General features: G+C 45.0%; 1 pseudogene; it reads left to right on the top strand.

Annotated features, from left to right (window-relative positions):
- Positions 1–9,846: 9,846 nt before the first annotated feature.
- Positions 9,847–18,265, top strand: LOC120678129 (annotated as a pseudogene).
- The last annotated feature ends 938 nt before the right edge of the window (positions 18,266–19,203 follow it).

The raw sequence follows: 19,203 nt of genomic DNA, 5'->3' as shown, positions 1-19,203 counted from the left end.
ACTAAGTTAAGGCTGCTTTTAAAAATTTCAGCTCAATAAAACTAGTATAGCACCCTATGGATTTAACTATATTTATCATAGGCATAAAACAAGATCTAAGGAAACATATAGCTAGAGTTGTCAAAAAAGTCCTCAAATTATTACAGTGAGCCACTCATCTAGGTTGCAGTACACTGTCCAAAAATAATCTAAAGATCATGGGTAGAACTTGAGATACATACAAATGTGGATTAAACTAATATTTAATCTAGAGATAAAACTATTGGTCAAAAGCAAAAGTGGATGTAACAAAAGTTGTAGATCTAGTTTCAAGGATTCCAAAACACTTTAGTTTGAATTTTCAGATTTTTCTACGAATTGTTATCGAATTTCAAAGTTTGCAGCTTAATGTTCATGTCTATTTTGCAGTTTAAACTCTGGAAGTTTTATTTTCTTTACAGGGAGGTCCCTGGCCGGACTTGCAGAGCAGAGGAGGGGCGGTGGCCGGATTTCTGGCGATGGGGATCGCCAGCAGCGAGGTTAGAGTGGGGGAAAAGCTAGAGGACGTCGAGGCGAACCCGATGGTGGTCTTGGAGGGGGCTGGGGCGGCCTGTGGCGCGCCGGCCACGGAGAGCAGCGGGCGGTGGCGGCGAGCTTCCGGCGAGGCGGAGGTGGCATGGACGGGCCGAGGAGATTCGGGGCGGCGAGAGGGATCTTGCTGCGGGGAGGATTGGGGCTGGGGAGAGGCGGAGGCGCGGGGCGCCGTGGAGGCAGGGGGCGGCAGCGGGGCGGGCTTGCTCCGGCGAGCTCCGGTGGCCGGAGTGGACAGAGGAGGGGGCCGGTGAGCTTCACTGCGGTGAGGGAAAAGTGGCTGCGTGGTTGATTTGGGAGGAGGGAGGCCGGGAAGGGGTGCTCCGCGTGGAGCTAGGGGGAAGCGGCGGCCATGGCGGGGCAGCGGGTGTTCTGGCGCAGGGGGGAAGCTCGGCTCGGCACGGCTCTCGGGAAAAAGGGAGTGGAGTGAGAGGGAGAGGAGGGGTTGGAGACGCATTGGGAGTGCAAGCATCGGCTCGGCACGGTCGGAGGCGCACGTGCGGCTGGTGGCAGCAGCGGTACGTCACATTGCGGGCGTCGGGGTGCAGCATGCTCGCTAAGCACGGCGTCAGCGATGGCGCAGGCACAACATTGAAGGCCAGGGCAGGCGCGGGCAGGCTGGGCAGCGGCTCGGCAACGGCAGGCGCGTGACGGCCGCGGCGCTCGGCATTGATGGCCGGCGGCGTCGCCACGGCGTTGTCGCCGAGCGGCCGTCGGAACGGGGCATGCGCGGGCTGAGCGGAGCGCAGCGGCGGTGCAGGTAGCGATGGCAGCAAGGTGGTGGTATCATGGAGGAGGCAGCGAGCAGGCTCGCGTGCTGGGTGTGCTGGCTGCGGCATGATGGTCTGCTCGGCTCTGCTCTTGGGAAGCAGGGAAGCGGAGCAGGGAAGGGAGAAAGAGAGGAGAGAGAGAGCCGGGTTTGACCGCAATTTTTCTCAAAATTTTGTGTGGAGGATTGAAAAACTTTCAATATAAAAGTTGTAGAGAATTTAAAAGTCTACATCTTTTATTTCAGGAAAAAGTTTATTCGAGCAATGGTTTAAAAGTTATTTTAAATTTTCGAAAACTATGATTCAAATGACTTGTCATTTCATGTGATTTTTGTCACTTTTACCCCTAGAGTTCAACTAGACATTTATTAATCTTTTCATGGTGAATATGTCTATTCATTTTCATATGCATATTTGCATTGGTTTGAAAGTTATTTGAAATTTCTCAGAACTAGAATTTGAACTCTTAGTTAATTAAATTTTGAATTTGAAAGTGGTCTTTTAAGTAAACTTGTATAGCACAAAACTATAAGTGTGTTTTATGCTACAATTGTCATGACAAGTTGAGCGTGAAAGTTTACAAATATTAAGGGAACAAATTTTATATCCACACATACATATGTACACATACACACATACACATACATACAAGAAATGCATTTTTTTAATTTAACCTTGATGGTTATGCATGATGACATGGTTAATGGCTTTGCTAATTATTTTTAAACACATGGGGTGTTACACTTCTCGACCAGGCCGGCGGCAAGCGGCGAGCGAAGGTCACGGCGCACGAGACCAGCGGCGAGCTCCTGTCGGCGGCGGCGTATGAGGGCGGTCAAGGGAACTCCGAGGGCTGGCGGTGTCGGTGTTTACCACCAAGCCTGCTCAAGGATACCCTTAGCAGTAAGGTTTGTAGGTAGGGATCGACTGCTCTGGAACTCGATGTTGCTAGGAACACAAAGATTTAAACAGGTTCGGGCCACGAGTTGCGTAATACCCTACGTCCTGTGTGGTTGTTTGTTTTGTGTAATACACAAGGAACTCGACGGTGTTGGGTGCGAGGCTTACCCTGGGGTACTTGCCGGCTTGCGCTTCTTGAAGGATGCGGAAGCTTGTGGTGGAATGCGGTAGTTGGAAGAAGGGTTGTATGCCTCTATTTCCTCACACTCCTTTCTCCTTGAGATGATGAAGTTGCGTGCGTCGCGACCAATATTGATCACATTGCGAAGGTCGCTGTTGGAGTCGTCGTAGTTGTTGCCTTGCTGTTCTTGTTGGCAGTTGGCGATGCGCTGGCGCCTGAATGTCCTTTTCCGGTTAAGCAGGCGACGACGCTCGTAAAGGTCCTCTGCTGCGTGCTGCTCTTCCAGTTGGACAGTAACTGTTACTGCTGGAGGAGGTGTAGGCGGATCTTGCATGGTAGCAGCTTGGGCTTCTATGATCGTGGGGGGAGTAGTTTCCATGTTGTCGGAAAGATACTCGCCGAAGTCATCAAAATTGTAGTCGTCGAGATTGAGACGCTCTGTGGAGTCATCCTCTGGTTCATGAACTTCAGAGATGCGAACCATGAGGATTTCACGGCACAGATCTTGAATTTCTTGGTCTTGTTTGCTTGAAGACAGGTCTAGCGGAATGCTCTGCTGAAAGGGAAGATCCGTTGGCTGGGAGTTCACGGCGTTGGGATCTTGTGTCTCTTTCAAACGCACTGTCCGTCCTTGCGGCATTGCATATATGACCAAGTTTGGGAGGGAGTCCTGATCGGACTTGGAGTTTTAGTCGAGTTGGTTTCGACTTCTTTACTGTACTGGATCAGGCCATCCAGTTCATCCACCGGATCAGAAGAGTACTCAGAGTCAGAGTCGGTTAAGCCACCGATTTTTGAATATGTGTGTTTTGGGTGGGCGAGAAGCGGAATGCCCATCTCTACGCGGAGGGCGTTCTCGTTCATCCAATGTAGCCATGATTGCATGGGAGTCAATCTTTCAGGCTCCTTAATCCAGGGTTTGTCGAAAATTGACTTGCTGGTTTGTTTAGAAGCTTTGGATTTTCCCTTTTTGAACTTGGCCAGTTCCCAGAGAGCGTCAACATTCTAGGGTGGATGGGGCATAGCGTCCATGAACAAGTCAATGTGTCATACCAGTCTTTGAGGTCATCGAATGGTTCAAGGTTGTCGAGGTTGTTCATGAATTGGTCGAAATCCTGGTCGGATAAGGATTCGGCTGGCTCAGGAATCCGACTGTGAGCAGGCTTCAGTGAAGGATCCTGAGGTTTTCTGGAGAAAGACGGTCTCATCCGAATAATTTGGGGGTTTGTACTTCCAGATCTCCCGCAGATTCCTCCTCCCGATTTCTGCTTCTTGTTTTGCAGAGTGTCTTCAGCCATCTTAATGCAGTCGACGAGCGTAGAATCTACTCGATTGACCCCTGAGAGTATATCGCCCGACCGTTCCTGTGATGAGTTCAATGCTTCTGGGTTCTGCTATGTTTTTGATGAGCCAGGAGCGGATTCTGCAAGTTTAATGCATCCCTCTATTGATCGTGAAACTTGATCTACTCCATCGATTAGTTCGAAGTTGTCGATCTTTGGGCGTTTGATTGACTTGAGATAAGTCAGGTATTTTCCGAGGGTTTCGGAAGAGTAAAGTTTTTCGGAATCAGATCTTGTATCAAACTCGACTAACCCAAGACTTCGAGTTGGAGTTGACACGTTTTCTGCAGTATCCGAACTGAGCTCGAGTGGAGCTTGCTTTCCGTCGAGTTCTGCAGTCTTGCACATTTCGGCGGATTGGTTAATGATTTTCAGCTCAGGCAAGTTGGGCGTGACAAGGTGGTTAGAGAAACCCCCCGATCCATCAGCCATGCGAGCCTAGGAGCCAAAAACGAGAGTTGTGCCCTCGGGCATGTTGTTGGCGTCGCTTGATCCGGCCATCGAATTCGCCGATGAACTCGCCGAATCCCCTACCTGGTGCGCCAGCTGTCGGTGTTTACCGCCAAGCCTGCTCAGGGATACCCTTAGCAGTAAGGTTTGTAAGTAGGGATCGACTGCTCTGGAACTCGATGGTGCAAGGAACACAAAGATTTAGACAGGTTCGGGCTGCGAGTTGCGTAATACCCTACGTCCTGTGTGGTTGTTTGTATTGCCTGTGTTGATGATGTTTTGAGGGGGTCCCTGTCTGCCCTTATATATCCGGGGGGACAGGGTTACATGAAAATTCCTAGCCGAGTACAGTTGGAGTCCTACTATAACACAATCGGGTATTTTTCTTTGTACTGCAGCTAGTTCTACGCCTATTCGGGTAGTTACAAGAGAGGTAAGGTACATTCATGAGCTATCCCTTATTCTAAAACATTCTATGCCAATAAGCCGTCCCGCTGCCCCGGGTCTGATAGGCGGAGCACAAGGCCGGCGGCGAGCCCGCATGGATAGTGGCGAGCCTAGCACGGCCGGCGACACATGCGGACGACAGCGAGCCCCGCGTGGGCAGCCGCGAGCTCCGGGACAACGGCGAGCCCCCGCCGGCGTCGGTGAACTCTGGACATGGGGGTAGCTCCAGGCGGCTGCTGGGTGGGGCGCATGCAACAGGGGGCTGGGCCCGCACTCCCCCGCACCTCCCCCGCCCTGGTCGCTGTCCCGCGCCAGGGGTAAGCCGCGCTGGCCGCCAAAGGAGCTCCGGGTGGCGGCCATGGTGGGCAGCTCCTGGAGGTTGAAGATGAGCGAAGGTTGTGGCGAGCACATGGGGTGGTCATGTGGCAATAGTTATCTTATGATATTGTGGTAGAGATTATGAAATGTTGCAAATATTTCAAGTGGATGTTGCAAAAGCAGATCTAGACGTTGTATTGTTATATTTTGTTGCAAGTGTTTTATCTGGATGTTGTAAGTATTTATCTGGATGTTGCAAGTGTTTAATCTGAATGTTGCCTCTTCAATGAGAGATTTAAAAGTCCCATGCAACATGAAATAGATGTTGCGGAAGATTTTTTCCTCACCATCAATAGATGGCTAACAACTTTTTTAATATTTTTTTTGATATTGCAAATGATGGTTTTCTATGTTGCAGATATTTTTCTTCTATGTTGCGAATGTTATTATTCGATGTTTTGTTAGACCGACGAAGCGTCTGTTAGGAAAAGTTTCCATCACTCTTATCTATGTTTCTACGATATTCTAAAAAAAGTATTTTTTAATATTAAATGCTGAATTTCGGCTACTGGGAACAGATATTTTAACAACACGAATAAATAATTATTTTATACGACAAAAATGTTAAACATAACAAACAAATATTAATATACAACGAACAAAATATTATACATCGCGAACATTTGATTGTATAGGATAAATAATGAAAAATTGAATATCACCGATAAATAATTCAACATCATGGAACAATTTAATCTACAAAGCGAACAAATAATTTGGTGTTGCGAACAAATTTGTTACACACAGATAAATTTGTATATGCAAACTTAGAATAAAAATAGAAAAAGAAAACAAAAAGAATAAAGAAAAGAAATAGAAAGAATAAAGAAAAGGAAACATGCATAGTAGTAGCAAACAAATAACATTGTATAGTCATACATGCATGTGCATGTTGCATGCAGTTAGCCAACCACTTAGCCATGCATATGCATGTGCATGTTGCATGTAGTTAGCGGATGCACAATAAAACACAAGTAGTCTGCGCGCAGGGCCTGCATACAATGCTATTGGTTCAAATTAAATTAAAAACAGTCCAATTAATACTGCAGGCGATGGATCCTAAAAGCAAATATTATGATGTGTGACTAGCTAACTTATGTCTACGTGAAAAAGAGAGAAGCAAATGGGCGATTCATCACGCGCCCACGGCAGCCGGCGAAGAGATGCTTCCGGCGCTCCTATTGGCTGAGTGGAGAGCAAAACACTAAATAGTAGCGGGCCCCACCACTGTCGCGCGCGTCCTGCTGCTAGCAGCCGGCGTGACTAAACTATTAAACATGCTCTAATTTTGTAGCCTAGGCAATATATAGCATTTCTGTAGGTTCCTTCTAATAGGTTCCTCTTCACTTTTAACCATTGGATCGGGACTCATATATGGCTCTTATTTTTTTCCAAGCACCCTAAAAATCCTCTTATTCTTGTACCAAAGAAAGAGGCTCCGGATGAGTTGAAGGATTTTAGGCTCATAAGCCTTTACAATGTTATTTACAAAATTGTGGCATAATGCTTGATAAATCGTCTAAGATCTTTTCTACATGATCTCATTGCCCCTACCCACAGTGCTTTGGACAATACCCTTATTGCTTTCGAGTGCTTGCATGCCATACAATCTGGTAATAAAAAGCTCGCAATTTTTATGCTTATAAGTTTGATCTCTCAAAAGCCTACGATGTGGAGTGGAGTTATTTGGAAGGAGTAATGGCAAGCTGGGCTTCTACGATAAAATGGGTTAACTGGATCATGCCATGTGTTACCACTGTCACTTATCAAATAAGTCTAAATGGTGCCTTACAGAGATCATTCAGGCCAACATGTAGCCTTCGCCAAGGTGATCCTCTGTCACCCTATCTATTTTTATTTATGGTTGGTCTATCTACATTACTGAGCAAGGCACAGAGTTTCAACAAGTGTAAGCTTTAACCATTTTATCATCGTGCAACTCCTATATCACACCTCTTGTTTGCAGATGATAGTCTATTATTTTTTAAGGCAGATGCAGAGCAAGCAAGTTGCATAAAAAACATTATGCAGCTGTATTGCAGATGCACTGATCAGTTAATCAATCCCCAAAAATATTCTGTTCTGTTTGGAACTCTATTCTCCGGTGAAGCCAAGAATTCCGTCCGAGGCGTGCTACAAATTGAAAAGGAGGCTTTTGATGAGAAATATCTTGGATTGCCCACTACAGAGGGTAAAATGAATAAGGATAAGTTCCAACCAGTTAAAGAACGTTTTGGTAAGAGATTAGCTGATTGGAGCGATAAAAATCTAAGGAAAGGAAGTTTTGATAAAATCAGTTCCACAAGCCCTTGCCACATATATGATGGGAGTCTTTAAGCTGCCTAAGGGTCTTCGTGATGATCTTATGAACATGATTAGATATTATTGGTGGGGTGCAGAAGATGGGAAAAGGAAGACTCAAAGGATTTCTTGGAATAATTTGGTATAGCCCAAATGCAGAGGTGGGATGGGAATTAGGGACCTTCGACTGTTAACTAAGCTTTGTTGGCACGACAAGCTTGGCAACTATTATTTTACCTGGATACTCTTTGTTCTAGACTCCTAAAAGCTAAGTATTTTTCAAATGGGGAATTGCTTGACACTAATACATGGCGCGCAATTGAGTATGGTATTGAATTATTGAAAAAAGGGCATAATTTAGTGTGTTGGGAATGGCAAGAATATTCATATTTGGTGTGATAACTGGATTCCAAGATACTTCTATTTGAGACCAATCACAAGAAGAATACCATCAGGACTTAAATGGGTGGCTGATCTCATAAATGAAGAGTGAATGGAATGGACGGTTGACATTCTACAACAAAATTTTGCTCCAGCTGATGTTGAAGAGATTTTGAAATTTAAGCTCTCATATAGAACTGAAGATATTATAGCCTGACACTTTGAGCGCTCTGGCATTTTTTCAGTGAAAGTGCTTACAAACTTGCACCGAATCTGAGCACTCTTGATACTCATGATACAAGCAATGACAACAAAACCGAAGATGTCTATGCCGGCATATATGGAAAGCAGATATTCCTCCTAAAATCAAAATCTTTGCATGGCCCCTGACAAGAAATGCTCTTCCAACTAATGTAAATAAGAAGACTAGGAATATTATGAAGGATGATACATGTCATATTTGTGGAATAGAGTCTGAATCGAGTTACCATGCAGTACTTGCTTGCCCTTGTTCCCAAGCTCTTTCGGAAGCAATGCGGACAGATTGGCTGATGCTACATGATTCTCAATTCCAACTCTAGGTCTAGATTGGTTTCTACTTTTATTAGATCGCTTATCCAAGGAAGAGCGCTATGCAATAATCCTGAGCTTTTGGCGCAGTTGGAGCGATCCTAATTCTCTAACACATGGAGGAGGATGTCTCTCTATCAAGGCCTCAACTCATGCCTTAAAAGATTTGCAAACAACTCTTTCAAATACAATATAATACTTTAGATTATATGAAAGGAAAGCATCCCCTTAATGTTTTTGCAGGGAATTAAAGCAAGAACTGCCTAAGGAGAATCAAACTGCCAAACACAACCGCCTGAGGAAGGATGAATTAAAATTAAGAGTAAATTGCACTCTAGGTCCCCCCAAACTTGTCCCGAGATTCCACCTAGGTCCCTAAACTCTCAAATCGTCCACCCGGGTCCCTAAACTTTGTTAAGTGTTTCATTCGAGGTCCCAAACGCGCCACGCCAGCTTCCAATGCTGGCGTGGCACGCTGGCAAATAATTGCAAAAATCCCTCTGTAAAATTTTATCTTCTCCAATCTGCTCCTCTCTCCAATCTCTCTTTCCCTTTCCTCTCTCCCTAGGCCGACCTTCCTCTAGCCGGCGGTGGGCCTCCTCCCCGTGCCACCCACGGCCGAGCTAGCCGCCGCCGTGCCCATGCTCATCGCCCCCATCTTCGACGCGTGGGCCGGCCGGGTCTGCGCGGCGGCCGGATCCGCGTCGGCTGTGGCAGAGGCCCGCGCGCGGCGGTGAGGCCATGGCGCGGCCGTGGCCATGGCGGGGCGGCGGCCTCGTCCCTTCTCCCTCGTGCTCGGCGAGCTCTAGCGCGGCCCTCCCCTCCCCCTCCTCCACCACTCGTGCTCCGGTGAGCTCCAGCACGGCCCTCCCCCCCTCCTCCACCACGACGGCACCATGGCTTGGCTCGGCTCCGGTGGCGGCTCGCGACCCTCCTCCCTCCGCGCTGCTCGCCCTGCGGCGGAGCGGACGCGGGGCGGCACGCGCACGCCGCAACGGGGAAGATGTAACAGAACCGCCCAAATTAAACCGGCTTAAGTGCACTAACTATCATCTTAAGCGTTAATCAAGTTACCGCGCACTTACAATGGTGTAATCCGACAGCCTGTTGGGTTAAGGATCGAAAACACTGGAAGTCTCGCATGAAGATGAGCTCAAATGATTACAAGCCGAAAGAAATTTTTAGATTTAAAAAGCAAAGCAAAGTTTTACAAAAATGAGTTTAAAGACATCATCAGAGTTCAACATGCAGTGGAATTTAAATAAAAACTCAATTTGAAAATAACGACATCTACGAAGACGTGAGGACGTCACATTGAGCCCACCGATGTGAATCCTAGTTAGCTTCAACCAGCAGCAGCTACCTGAAAACAGGGTAACAACAAACCCCGGCGCGCCGGGATCTGGTGGCCTCTCCTCCAATGCTCATCTCTCCATCTCCCTTGCTCTTGGGGCGTGCGCGCGGCAGCAGCCTCCCTGGCCTGCGCGCCGGCCGCGGCTCCCTCCTCCAACCTCGCCGGCGGGGTGCGGGGGCATGGCGGTGGCGGAGACCAGTGATGGCGCGGGCACTGGGCGCGAGCGGTCGCTATGGCGCGCGGGACAAGGACGACGACAGCACGGGCAGAGCCGATGTTGATGACAAGTGCTGTGTCTGCCTCGCCGGCATGCAGGAGGACCAGGCGCTCCGGCACGAAGGTGGCCTGTGCGCAGCGGCGACCGGCGTGTGCAGCGGTGGCCCGCATGCCCGGCCTGTGCGCAGCGGCGACCCGCGTTGTCGGCAGCCACGAGCAGGGGGAGTTAGTGAGAGAGAGAGAGAGGGAGAGAGAGAGGAGTAGATCGGAGAAGATAAAAATATAGAGGTTTTTTTCAAATTCTTGCCAATCTGACACCACGTGGCATGCCACGTCAGCATTGAAAGCTGGCGTGGCGCGTTTGGGACCTGGAATGAAACACTTAACAAAGTTTAGGGACCCAGGTGGACGATTTGAGAGTTTAGGGATTTAGGTGAAATCTCGGGATAAGTTTGGGGATCTGGGGTACAATTTACTCTAAAATTAATGTGGACGGTAGTTATGTTGAAAGGACAGGTCAAGCATCTGTAGGTGTGATAATCGGGGCTCACAATGGACATGTTCTTGTCTCTGCATGGAAGTAGCTATTTCATTGCTCCTCTGCAGAAGAAGAACTGCTCTTTGCATGCATGCAGGGAAGGCTTATTGTTAGTCCATCATTAGTGTAATGGTACAAGTGATTGTGGAATCTAACTGCTTTAGTTGTCGTGCTGCTCTTGGTAAGCTAGGAATTAATCTTTCAATTTATGCAAGTTTGGTACAAGGTGTAAAAATGATCATGACAATGTTGCAAAATGTTTGTCTTGTCAAAGTTATTAGAGATCAAGATAAAGTAGCATATGAATTAGCACAATATGCTAGATGTGTTTGTAGCTCCGCTGTTTGGTTAGAAAGTGTTTCTAGTTGTATCAATTGTATGAACATGTTCTTTTAGATTGTAATAATATCACCTGATCATGCTCAATGAAAAAAATCTTTTTCTCACAAAAAAAACAACCTTGATTGTATTTCTGTCCAAACAAAAAATTGAATCAGTTGTATATACCAACATAATATAGCAACTAGCAAGGCAATAAGTCAAAAAAAAAGCCCTAGCAAGGCAACCAGATCGGCGTGCGTCAGCGTCACGCAACAGAGAAACAGAGTCCAGTCAGGCTCCGCTGCTCTCTACTTCCCGCGACGCTCGCCAAAGAATGTCGGTAGTAGGGCTAGAAAAAAAAAGCTCGCGGCTCGCGAGCCGGCTCGGGCTCGGAGCGGCTCGGCTCGGCTCGGAGCAGCTCGCGAGCCTGGAATGAGCCGAGCCGAGCCTCTTTTCTCGGCTCGCTAAAATACCGAGCCAAGCCGAGCCGGCTCGCGAGCTGAGGCACCTATAGACCACTTGTCAATTGTCATATAATTTAAAATATTTTCTTTTTATTTTATTTTGTTGTGGCTATGGTACTGTTAAAATCTTAATATGGTACTGTTAAAATCTTTATGTGGTACTGTTAAAATCTTGATGTGGTTACACTCTTGTATGTGATCTGTGAATCTGTGAACTGTGATGCAAATATGCAATAACTAGCTGTGGCTCGCGAGCCGTCTCGAGCCGGCTCGCGAGCCGATAACGAGCCGAGCCTCCTTCAACGGCTCGTGAAATTACCGAGCCGAGCCAGGCTCGGCTCGCTGGATGACCGAGCCGCGGCGAGCCGAGCCGAGCCTGGCTCGGCTCGGCTCGTTTCCAGCTCTAGTCGGTAGGGATGTAAATGGTACGGATATTTTTTTACAGTATTCAAATTTGATCCGGTCTGGAAGGGTTTTTATCCATCCATATTCGATTTTGAATATTCATCATCCGTAACCGATCCGTATCCGAATGCTCAAAAGTTATATTTTTATGATGTCGATATCCATTACAATCTTATTCGATAAAAACTAACACTATCCGTATCTGACTCCGTATTCGAACACAAATCTGAAAACAAATATGATTTCAATGATATCCGTCCGTATCCAATCCGTTTTCATCCCTAAATGTCGAACCAGTTGGTCACGGCAGTCCGGCGGTACCCTGTAGGTTGTGGGTTCGATCTCTAGTCGGGACGAATTTCCGTCTGCGGTTGTCCAAAACACTGTGGAGTCCGGTCTAACTTATAAAACGATGGCCCCCGTGTACGGGTGGGGCAGGAGTTCGCTAACTCACAATACGGGTCTCAGTGTACAGGTGGAGCAGGGTTCGAAGGTTTTCATGGTCTCTGTGAGAATGTCATTCTAGTCTCAAACAATGCTGTGGCGACGGTCTTATCCCGCAGGTCAATTTTTTTTCCCCCGCGCCGCTCGCCCTCTCCGCTCCTCAGCCCCCGCCGCCTCCTCCCTCGGCGCCCCGCAGCGCTGCTCCCCCGCCAACGCGCGGCGGCCGCCCCCGTCCGCCGACTCCGGTTAGTCCTTGCTCTCCACCCTGTTTGTTTCGCGGTGATTCCATCCCCTTGTCGTTCCTACACGTCGTCTTGAGGCGGGCCAAAACGCCCGTGCTCGTTACCATTTCGCCGTAATTTCTCCGATTCCAGTGAGCCGGAGAGGCTGCGGCGATCCGCAATCCGAACGGCGCCGCTTTGCTGCTATAAATGCCGGGTGGTCTCCCCGGTGGGGGCGATCCCTACCTGCCTCCGGGGTCAGCAATCGGCGCTTTGATTATGGAGGAGCCACTTACTTTTGGCCCACCTTCCCTCTAATCGCATGCAGCTTTCCGTACACTAGGTGTTGAGTTCATTATCCAAATTGGCTGTGCGAGTGTGATCGAGCTAGGCTGTACTGCAGTATCACCCATGTCAATTAAGGGGTGTAGATGAGGTGGTACGGGCGTACGGCCGTTCCTATCAACCTGATCCTTGGATAGCTGGGTCCCTTTGATGTGTACATTCTCTTTTAGCTTTGTGGGAGGAGTCTTGATTTTATTATTTGGGCCCTTTTGATCTGTAGATCCCTGTGGGGAGCTGATCTGGATTGTGGATTTGTTCCCACTGTTCTAAATGGATTGAATTATTGAAATTGTTGGTACATGCGTCAAACTGTGAAACTGTGGGAGTCTCAAGTATTCTGCTGCAAAATAGTAATGCTGTGAAGCAAGACTAGTATATTTTATGGATTACTGCATGGGCATTATTGAGTTCTTACTCCAAATATAAGATGTTTTGCCTGACAGTTGCATTAATCCACTTCCACTTTGCAGCTTGAACATCCACTTCGTAGAAACTGCTCTCCTCTACTTGAGAGCGTTCTATTACCTGGCGTAAGTGACTTGAATGTGCATGAATGGAAGGCAGTTTCAGATATCTGGAGGACAGGGGTAGAAAAAAATATACTGACCTCATAGCTGTAATAGATCCTTATCATGAACTGCAAAATGGATATGGGCATTCATAAATGTTTTCGTCCTTCCGTTACTGAATAATCACCTCTAAAGGGAAAGATAAACAAAGCCATTATGAATATTTAGAACAAGGATCTGCATGATTTCAGTTTAGATGCATACAAACAGTAACAATAACGAATACTGCTCTATTTGAGTCACATGTTCTCATCACCTATAATTTTTTTAATTTTCCCTATCTCATTTAGAATACATGGTCGCATTTATTTCAGAGCTTTAATGGCCAACAGATGTATGGTATCTAATTGCTAGTTTATGTTCTTATCAGCTTGAACAAGAAATATTGGATTTTTCTCAAGGTCTAAGGGCCTTGGCATTGCTCCAGATGAAAAGCTAGCTCTTTTTGCTGGCAACTCATGTCAGTGGTTAGTTGCAGAGCAAGGTAACATACCTTTCTTTGTTTTGAGATACGCATTGTGATCCCAATGCTGACATTCCCTTTTATTTTTCTTTCCTGGTGATATTTTTGTGGTTATTTATCATTTCTGATATTTCCTGCTGGAGCGCTAGAAGGTTAGCATTACTGTAGTTGCATTTGGTTTATGTGAATTCTATTTCTTCCCAAAAAACATGCCATGTTTGATTGAAGCTCCCACATAGCAATGTGGTAGCTATGACATCTAATGTTACAGATACTAGTCCACAACTATCAGCTTAGGCTTGATTTTTCAAATAGATAAAGATGTGCTTTAAGGCTATAAAACACAATGTATTTATCTGCTTAATTAGGTGTTTACCATTTTTAGTCAGTTATCTAGATGGTTTCATTTAACTACTTTCCAATACATGAGAAGCTTTATTCATCATTGATGATTTTTACTAACAACATATGATATATAGGAATCATGGCTACTGGTGCAATTAATATTGTTAGATGAATAAGATCTTCCGATGAAGAATTGTTTCAAATATACACTCATTCAGAAAGGTGTGTTTTATTGAATTGTTTTCATCATAAATTTCAAATTAAACCATTTATTGGACTTTTACATAGTTGATATCATATAAGGTTAGAGGCATAGGAATTCCAGTCTGACATGACATCGTTTCAAAATGCCTTTCTGAGTTCTTCCATTGATTCTACTTCATGTGTTTGGGAACATGCAACTCTGGGTGCAAGTTTGGCGTTCTCCCTCCCTCTACATAAGAACTGGATGAGCTACATTATCCTTACCAATAGGGGGAGGTCGGGGGGGGGGGGGTCTCAATATTATATTAGACCTATTTCAGCATGTGACTCTGCTTGCCTTTTGGTATCTATCTATGGTAGGAAAAATATTTGTAATGGGATATTATTATCATACAGTTGATCACCAGAAATTCGATTACAAGAAATACATATGCCAACTATGTTCACTGGATTGCTTCATCTTGAACTTTAAAATGGAACACATCGTCACCTGTTGCTTGCGGAATCAAAGTATCATTGTATTGCACAGCCTATCAAACTTGATAATTTTTTGATCATATGAACTCTGGAAATGTAGACAAAGAGATGAGACAGTACTAGGAGTGGTTTTAGATTCTGCATAATAATATTCAGTACACATATTTCTTTTTACTTTCATGTCGTGATTATGAATTTATTGTTTTTCCTATCACAGCATTGCACTTGTTGTGGACAGTCATCAAATTCTTTAACCGGCTTGCAGAATCTTTCATATAAAGGAGTAATGCAAGATTCATTGTGCTACTTTGGGAGTTTGGGGTGACAAATCATGCATAGATAGCAAAGCTATGAAGGATATACCACTTTATGACTACAAGGATATGACTAAACTTGGTCGGGAGAGTTGTAATGCTCTGCTTCTTTCTGGCCACCAAGGTAACTTTGTGAGATACCATGATTGAAGATCATCTGATTGTGCTGTTTCTTTAAGAATTGTGGTCTTGACTTTTGTCAACATGTTCTTAGGTCATTTAGCTATTTCTACTGGTAAAGGACAACAAATTCCTAACATATGTTGCCCTGCAATATTCTCGTTATGTGATGGCATCGCACCTCATTACATAAGCATCCCGTACTGTACCACTTACAGCTGCACTGTAATTTTAGAATGCATTGTCCTTTCCAGATCTCTTATTTAATGCTTGACTTGATTATTTAGTCATATCAAGAGTTTATAAATAACTTCTTTCTGCATTAATCGAAGCTGATTCTTAATAAGCGGTATTTATTTGAATTATTTTGATTTAAAAGAAGAGAATTTACACTTCTTCTTGTTTGTTTGAAATTTTGAAAAATAAGTGAAAAACCTCACCCATCATTTAGTTCTTCAGAAAATTCTTCTTCAACGAAATAATACTGCTGTATCATGCAAATAAATTGAATTACATTCTTCATACTTTCTTTCTTTCTTTCTTTCTTTTCTTCACTGATACTGCTATATCATGCAGTAAACGATTATGCCTGTACAAATTTGGCAATGCATGAAAAGTGCATACTCGATACTTCCTGGTAGTCAATCCGCACCCCCATATACAGTTGCTTTTACACAACTATGGGCTATACTATGAATTGTTGTTTCTCATTTGTCAGGTCAGCAAGAAATCTTTGAAACTATTACTCCAGAAGATGTGGCAACACTAATCTATACTAGTGGAACAAGTCACACCAAAAGGCGTAATGCTGACCCACCGACATCTCTTGCATCAGGTAAAGACAAACTCTCAATTTAACCACAATCGTTAAGTGATGGTACGCTGCCTTGTGTAATAGTTCCTTATCTCGATGTGATTTCCTAATCGGCTAATCCTTGTGATATCAACATAGGCAGTTATGCTTAATATTTTTTTCCTGGATTTCCTATAAACATAAATATTCAAGTGCCATGTAAAAAATTCCAACCAAACTGCTTAGGTTTTCTGTTTGATATATTCCTCATTTATACATGTTTTATACTGATATATATGTTCCACAGATAAAGAATTTGTGGGAAATTGTACGAGCAGAACCTGGTGCTAGGTTCCTAAGCATGCTTCCACGTTCCACCATGGCATACTTATGAGCGTGTTTGTGAGTACTTCATCTTCCCATACGGAATCCAGCAAGTTTACACTACCGTCAAGTACCTGAAGGTACGGTTTTTGCATACTCCAACATAAATTACCTAGCTATATTTGGTCTTTGCATTAAGCACTTTATAATGTTATTAAGGATGATTATTATAATTAGCTTCCATATAAATCACATATTATTATTGTTACTAAGGAATTCATGCGGTCTTATACTATATTTGTGTGCTCAGATGCATGACTAATGCTATAATATTCTTCATTATTAGCTTACTAAAAGCTGCAAAATGAGTCAGATTTTGCATTGGCATGCAGCAGTCTACAGAACTCCATTCTACACTTCTATCTGTGTTGTTGTTTAATAGTTTTATTGTCTATCTGTTACAGAAGATGCTGAAGTTCCTTAGGGCATCAGTAATATATGATGCCGAGTAGGTTTTAAGGGTGGGTCCCGCCTGTTGATAAGGTCGACATTGTTGTGTATAGTGCGGGGGGGGGGGGGGGGTCTCTTAAGGTCGGTTCCACTTCAGATAAAGAAACCCTAGCTTCCCTCTCATCTGCGCCCATTCATTGTACTCGCAGGGCCTGCAACAACTGCAGAGCTGATTTTTTTATTTCCTAAGACCCGGCCTCTAGCTTACGGTCGGTCTTTAGCACTTTTTTTGCTAAGGTCGATGCGTGTAGCGCATTAAGGCCGACCTTAGTCATGCCAGCTAGACCTTAAGACTGTACGGGTGCCCTTAGGGCATTTTTTACATCTTCTTCTATCTTCTTTGATAGGAAGATTTGCAGCGTTACCAACCTCACTATATTATATCAGTACAGCTGGTCTATGAAACTTTGTACAGATTTGTTTTTCTACTTCTCCATCCTCTCTTTTTTCCATCCTATATGCTTTATAATCTGTCTGGACGCACTTTCGAAAACGTGTCCATCAGTATATTAAAAAATATCAATGGTTTCACATACGAAAAACAGTTTGTGATTCTAGGGAATGTCATTATCAGAAACTGTGTAATGTTACTGCTATTGCATTGTACTTGTATTTATCAAAATTATCTCTCATACTTTTGTTGTGACAAGACTGAGTATTTGGATACTGCTATGGTAAATAGATTATTAACCTTTGTAGTTCTGAAATTCCTTCGTTTGTTCTCTGCATAGGATCAACGGCGTCTTGGTGCCATAATTGTTCCCAACAATGATGAAGTTCTGGCAGAAGCAAAAAGGAAGTCCCTCGATGATGAGAATGGCGAAGTGGTGAAAGATAAGGTCATGAACATGCTATATGATGAGCTGAGAACCTGGTAAGGGTTGCCTGATCTGTTGTCGCTTCTCTCATTCTGCTGCCCTCTTCTTACTGTTAGGAATATTCAAAGACCGGTGAACAGAATAAAAAAAAGTGGTACATGCATGCAACTCTGTTGGTTAGTTACAGCCATGCATGGGTTTTTGGGATGATGCCATTCTTTGTGTGCAGGTGACACAATTTCATGATAATAATTCGATGTATGATGTGGCTATTTGGCGCTTATCAGTTAAATCAGAGGAGGCATTGAACTATTTTGCCAATAAATTTCAGGACCGCACGTTGCTCTTTCCGCATCGGCCCTATCATGATTGTGGACGGACCATTTACAGTAAGTATTCACTCATATTTATACTCAAGAAGTTATCTTGCTTGCAAATTTAACATTATTTTCTGTTCAGATTGACAATGGACTGATGATGACACCCATCATGAAAATAAGACGGGACAAAGTGACAGCAAAAGGAAATACCAAACAGACATGGAATCCTGTTGTTCGAGTGAGATATGGGGTATCCGTGCGTGTCAGTGCAGACAGCAACTGCAATATGAAGTTGGGAGGATATAGAGAGAACGATGCGTCCATCTGACTGAAACAAGGCTGTTGCATTTCATAAATAAATATACTAATAGATACCTTTTTGCAATGGAATGTGTGTATTAATAAGCCATCTAAAGAAACTAGCAATGTGGAGACTAAGTCGAGATGCACTGCCAGCACCGGCCGTCGGGTTGGAGGGTCGGCGGTGCCAGCAGGCGCAGCGACATTGACAAACACGGCCGCGAGGACCATCACAACGGCCGCATGGAACAGCCGGCGGAGCAGCCCCCGGCAACAGCTGCCGCCCGCCGCCGCAGCTCCATCCTCGTCCTCCTCGTCGCTGTCGGACTGACTCGAGCTGTAGCCGCCGTCTCCATCCTCAGCCTCCCCGTCTGTGCTCATCATCATCACCGGCGCCGGCCCCTTCTTCGTCTGGTTCTGGCGCTCCCCGGCGGTTAGGACCGTGCTCGCCTCGCCGTTGGCCGCCGCCGACTTCTTCTGCTTCTTGTCGTCGCTGGCCGCTGCCTGCAGCTTGTTGTTGCCCTCCTTCCGCGCCTGCTTGTTGCTAATGGTCTGGGGTGGAACCAGTTCCAACGGTTTGGGCTTCACTTGTTATGCTATTAGTTTGGTGGGAAATGGGGTGATTTTTTAAATAGTTCGGTTGGGTTTGGTTTGGGATGTGTTTAGTTCTAAAATTTCTCCCTCCAAATTTTACTATTCACCTATCACATCAAATCTTTTGCCTCATGCATGAAGCATTAAATGTAGGTAAATAAAAAAACTAATTGCATAGTTTTGATGTACACGACGAGACGAATTTTTTGAGCCTAATTAGGTCATGGTAGGACAACAATTATCACAAACAAATGAAAAATGCTACAGTGTCCGATGTAACTCTTTTTATCACCATTTTACAAATCTAAACACAGCTTTGCTAGAAAATTTGGTTTAGATCGGTTTGGTGGGCTTTAGCGAGCTCAAGGTCAGAACTCACGTGGTGCTCTGTTGGAAGAACCTCCACAGGCCATCGCGGCCGAGCCACGTGGTGGTGTGGTCCCGGAAGCAGTT

Source organism: Panicum virgatum, chromosome 6N, assembly GCF_016808335.1.
Source record: "Panicum virgatum strain AP13 chromosome 6N, P.virgatum_v5, whole genome shotgun sequence".
Classification (NCBI taxonomy): domain Eukaryota; kingdom Viridiplantae; phylum Streptophyta; class Magnoliopsida; order Poales; family Poaceae; genus Panicum; species Panicum virgatum.
The sequence above is the reverse complement of the archived record's forward strand: the minus strand, read 5'-3'. Positions and strand labels throughout refer to the sequence as shown.